This window comes from Chenopodium quinoa, unplaced genomic scaffold (genome assembly GCF_001683475.1).
Source record: "Chenopodium quinoa cultivar QQ74 unplaced genomic scaffold, ASM168347v1, whole genome shotgun sequence".
Classification (NCBI taxonomy): Eukaryota; Viridiplantae; Streptophyta; class Magnoliopsida; order Caryophyllales; family Amaranthaceae; genus Chenopodium; species Chenopodium quinoa.
This window is the reverse complement of record NW_018744367.1, coordinates 6,016,943-6,022,169: the sequence shown is the minus strand read 5'-3', so window position 1 is coordinate 6,022,169 and position 5,227 is coordinate 6,016,943.

Genomic DNA, 5,227 nt, shown 5'->3' with positions numbered 1-5,227 from the left:
AAGAACACTGTGTTTATCATTCGTTGGAAGGTAGCCGGGGCATTCTTAAGACCAAACGGCATGACCGTGTAACAGTATAACCCCTGATCAGTGACGAAGGCCGTCTTCTCCTGATCTTTCTTCCATAAGGGAATTTGATGGAAACCAGAATAGGCGTCCATAAAACTCATCAAGGCATGACCCGCTGTTGAATCGACCAGGTTATCAATTTTAGGCATAGGGTAACTGTCTTTGGGGCACGCCTTGTTTAAGTCTGTGTAGTCTACACACATTCGCCAGGTGCCATTTCGGCTTTTTAACAAGCACCACATTTGCAACCCAGTCTGGGAAGTAACATTGCCGAATGAACCCTGCATCAAGTAATTTTTTAACTTCGGCGGCTGCCGCCTGACTTCTTTCTTCGCCATGGTTCCGCTTCTTTTGCCGTACCGGCTTCTTTTTCGGATCCACAGCGAGTTTATGTACTGCCAGATCAGGACTAATGCCTGGCATTTCATGGACTTCAAATGCAAAGATGTCCTTGTATTCTTTCAATAGGTTGTGAAAGTCGTCACCAAGGTTTCTCAGAGCAGTCGTCCCAACTTTGACTGTTCGGTCAGGACATGAGTCGTCTAAGATCAGGTCCGCATGCTCACCAGCCTGAGGGCGGAACTCATCCGGCCGCTCCTCTGCCAATGATTGCTATTTTCTTGATTTTCTTGCGGACTCTGTCTGGGACGCCTTTCTCTTTTTGTCGCCTGTTTCTTGAACAGGCGCACTCTCCTTGACATTGTCAAGGTCTGTTTTTTCTCCACTTGACCCAGTGGCCATAACAGTGGGCTTGACATCCGAGAGATAGCACTCTCGGGCCATCCTCTGATCTCCCCTTAGGGAGCCGACTGTTCCATTATCCCTCTCAAACTTAAGCAGCATAAGAGACGGGATTATAACAGCCTTGGAATTATTCAGGGTTGGTCGACCCAGAATCATGTTGTAGGCCGAGAGTTCCTCTACTACTAGGAACCGGACTACCATGTGTCGTCCTTCCCCTTTTTCGCCCAGGCGAATGGGTAAATCTACTCGTCCCAGTGGGTGGACGACTCCTCCTCCAAACCCTATTAAAAGGTGGGAGGCCGGATGTATGCAGTCCGTCTGATATTTCAGTTTTGACAGACATTTGCTGCTGATGAGATCTGAGGAGCTCCCGGTATCTATGAGGATTCGGCCAACTCTCTGGTTGGCCACTTTACATTCAATAACGAGAGGGTCGTCATGCGGCCCCCTTACCCCTCCTAGATCCTCTTCAGTGATGCCAATCTCAGGAAATGTATATTTGGACGGCCGTTCTTGGTGAACGGAATTTACATCTAACCGCCTTATATTATCTTTGTTGCCCCTAATAGTGGGGCCGCCTCCTGAGAAGCCGCCTGCAATGGTGTAGACGACTGCATCATCTGTATCGGAACTGTCGGCCTGTTGATTCTTTTTGGCCGACTGCTTTTTTGAGGAAGTGTTCCCCGTAGATTTCTTGACATAAGTGTCAAGATCACCTTGCTCAGCCAAGCGGTCTAGGTACCGCATGAGACTGATGCAGTCATTGGTGTGATGACCAACGTCATCATGATAAGCACAGATTTTGTCTTGGTTCCGGTTGTTTGCAGAACCCTTCATGGGGACCGGCTTCTCAATTGAGAACCGTCCCTTTATTTCTTTTAGGATAAACTGGTTATCCTTGTTAAACACATACTTTGGGGAGTATGGTTTGAATTCTTTTTTCTTTTTCTGGGCCGGCTGTTTAGAGGAATCAACCGCCCAGACCTCTTTTCTTTTCTCATCTTTGTTAGACGACTGTTTCTGTCGTCCTTCTCTTTTGTCGAACCTTTTCCCGTCCGACTGTTTTATCGTACACAGATCAGTCGCCTGTATATAGGCTTCTGCTTCAATCAAGGCCTCTTGAAGAGTCGCCACCCTTTTTCGAACTAAATCAAATTTGAAGGTAGACCCGTCTTTGAGACCTCTAAAAAAGTCAGTATAAGCTACCTCATCCGGTAACCCTTGAATCTGTATTCTCATCAGGTTGAACCGCCTGATGTAAGAACGAAGCCCCTCCTTCTCGCCCTGCTGAATTGTTCCCAAATCAAGGGTCGTTTTCTTCGCAGGGATGTTCATGGCGAAGTTGGAGGCAAATAAGTAAGCAAGCGTCCTGAAGCTGTTTACACAACCAGTCGGCAGGTTGCCGAACCATTGCTGTGCGATTCCCTTGAGAGTCGCTGGGAAACACTTGCACCAAGTGGGATCATCCAACCCTTGAAGGTACATCAGGTTGGTGAATGCCATCAGATGGTCTTCTGGGTTAGTAGTGCCGTCATAGGCGCCTACTAGTACATTTTTTACTTTGGCCGGCTGAGCGGCTTCAGTAATTTTCTTGGAGAAGGCCGACGGCTGTTCACCAAGTCTAAGCAACCGTAGCTGCCAGTCCATAGGTTGGACGTTTTTTGCTGCATGTCCACCAAATGGAGGTGGCTGCATAAAATACTGTTGTTGCGGCACAAATGGTAAGTTTGGTACCGCCTGGGCACTATGAAAGCCGGACTGACGGGAGATGCCGCCTGACTGACTCTCATGGTACGACTGAGTATGCCTCATCGAGGCATTTCGCAAACTGTCTTGAAAATTTGAAGTAGAAGCCGACTCTGACAATCGGTCACTCTTCTTCTGCTCTAGCAGTAGCCGAGCATCTGTGAACGTTTTCTTTGACCCGTCCGCCTGAATATGACGAACCGGTTTCCTATTTCCCGTAGGATAACGGAATTTTGTGAAATCAAGAGTAGGTGGCTCCCGCTTCTTGGATTTAGGATGAGGAGTCGCCTCTCGCCCTTGAACTGGCTTCCTCTTCAGTGAAGTGGAAGGTTTTTTGGCCGACTGCTCTTTGACTGAAGCAGGCGGCTTTTTGTTGATCAACTCTTGAATCTCTCCCTTGAAGTCCCTCATGAAGGTCATGAGTTCGTTCCTTGTGATGGGAGCAGACCCATCAGTCGGCTGTTGCCGAGCAGGCGGTGCGCCTGCTGGCTCGCTTCCTGTTTGAAGATGCTCCCGTTCCTCCTTTCGGTATAACGGGTACGTCGGGCCCTTAGGGTCCCGTCTGGAGCTGTATGAGTTTCCACTTCAAATTCACTTTCGGTGTCATGGTCCGACTGAACTTGAGGGTCGTTTAGGGGACGCCTCTCTTTAGGAGTCGGTACAGACTTGGATGCCATCTCTGAAGTACTCTCCCCACAGACGGCGCCAAATGTTTCGGGGTTTTCTGATGTCCTGCGGGAGAGTTACAATTCCGAGACTGGAACCGGACGCCTGTACCTGCAAAATAACGGAGACTCCTGAGAGCTCCGCCTCCAACGGTCAAGTTAGTACCTGATTAAGGAGTAATTAATACGGAAATTAAAGTAATAAGACCTCTCTAGGTGAGAGTGTTTAATGTTGGTAATCTGCTTTGTTAGCGAGATTAGCCGGTTATTAGTGTTCCGTAATGTTTCTGTTCTTCTCTATTCTTCAGGTGAGATTAATTGCTTGATCAATTGCCTCTCAATTGCTTGCTCCCTTTTAATGAGGATTAATTAAGTATTTATAGTCTTGAGAAGCGTGCCACTCTCTAGGTTTAGGGTAAACCTAGGGCTGACCGGGCCTCTAGACAGGATTGGGCCTTGTTGGCCGGTTTTCCCATTTGGCATGGGTGGACACGTGGCGTGCCTCGATTGGTCCGTAGAGGACGTATCTGTGATTGACACGTGGCAGGCTCCTATTGGCCTTCGTGAAGGACACGTGGCGGAACCTGGTTGGTCCACTTGTCAGACGGTGATTGGTGGATAAAAATCCCCTAATCACTATTCACACCCGCTCAAAATGGGTAATTTTCACTCGTTTTTGACTCCCTTGTGTCCAAACTTTTTATTAATGTTATTCTTGTATTTCATGTGTTGCAGTTTAATGACACGGTGGCGGTCATTTTCATATCATCTCCAGCAGCGGCGATAATTGTAGGTATGGTGCTGGATAACACAATGAATAGTGAGGAAGAGGCTTCGAGGAATGACAGTGGGAAAAATTGGTGGGAAAGGTTCATACAGTTTACTAAAGACTTAAGGAATGCTGAATTCTACTCTTTGCCTTGCAGACTTGGCAATTGTTTCCCATCCTTATAGTTTCGCTCAAAGATTAAGTGTCCTATGTACTCCCTTTCTACCATTCCAAAGAAAAATACTTGTAGCTTACTATGTCATTAACTTTGTTATTATTTCTATGATAGATTCATAGATTTTCTGCACTGCGTATACCAAATACCAATCATTTTAATGTATGAATTTGAAGCATGCCATTTACATGGGATAATATCTACTCTGTAGCTTGTAAGAATTGAGTATAACTGCAATCCAATCAAACCCTAATATGCTTCACAAAAAATAGGTTAAACAACTTATTTTGAGTTTGAATTAGTTAGGTGAAAGGACTTCCCATGGGACCAAATGGAATTTTAGGGAAGGGAAGGTAGAGGATGGATTCTTCTTATTGAAATACCTAATAAACGAACAGAATAGGTACATAAACACTCGTTGATAGCAAATATTGCTTATATACATACCATGTATATGTACACGTTCCATAGAAACATTCGTTGATAGCAAATATTGCTTATATACAAACCATGTATATATGTACACGTTTTATATAAACACTCGTTGATACCTAAGACAAGGTGAATTTTATCATTAGAGTTTTGGCTTATGGATAGGCAAATGACCTCTTCAATCTTTGTAAAATTTATTTTGCGATCTAGTCAACTTATATAGAAGGAAGATTTCGAATTTCCTCAACAATGCAAATGTTAGGTTTTTCATTGATTTAACTCATTTAAGCAATGTGCGGAAATAACCTTTGCCCAAACTCTCTTGTATAGTTAAACATATTATTAAGGAAGGAAAAAGAATGGGAGGAGAGGGAAAAGAATAGAAGATCGAGAAGCGAAAGGAAAGAAACTAAAAATTATTCAATGCTTGGTTTGATGAAAGTTGTAAAAGGACAACTATTATAAATCTTTTATGTAAAGCACAGCAAAAGGGAAGAGTTAGAGAGATTGAAGAACCTTGGTTATTACTTTTAGGAACTAAAGTAAATACATGTTATAATTCCACATTTTTAAAAAAAGTCTTCAAGTTTACAAAGAGTGCACTTAGGGGGGTGAATCACGACATTA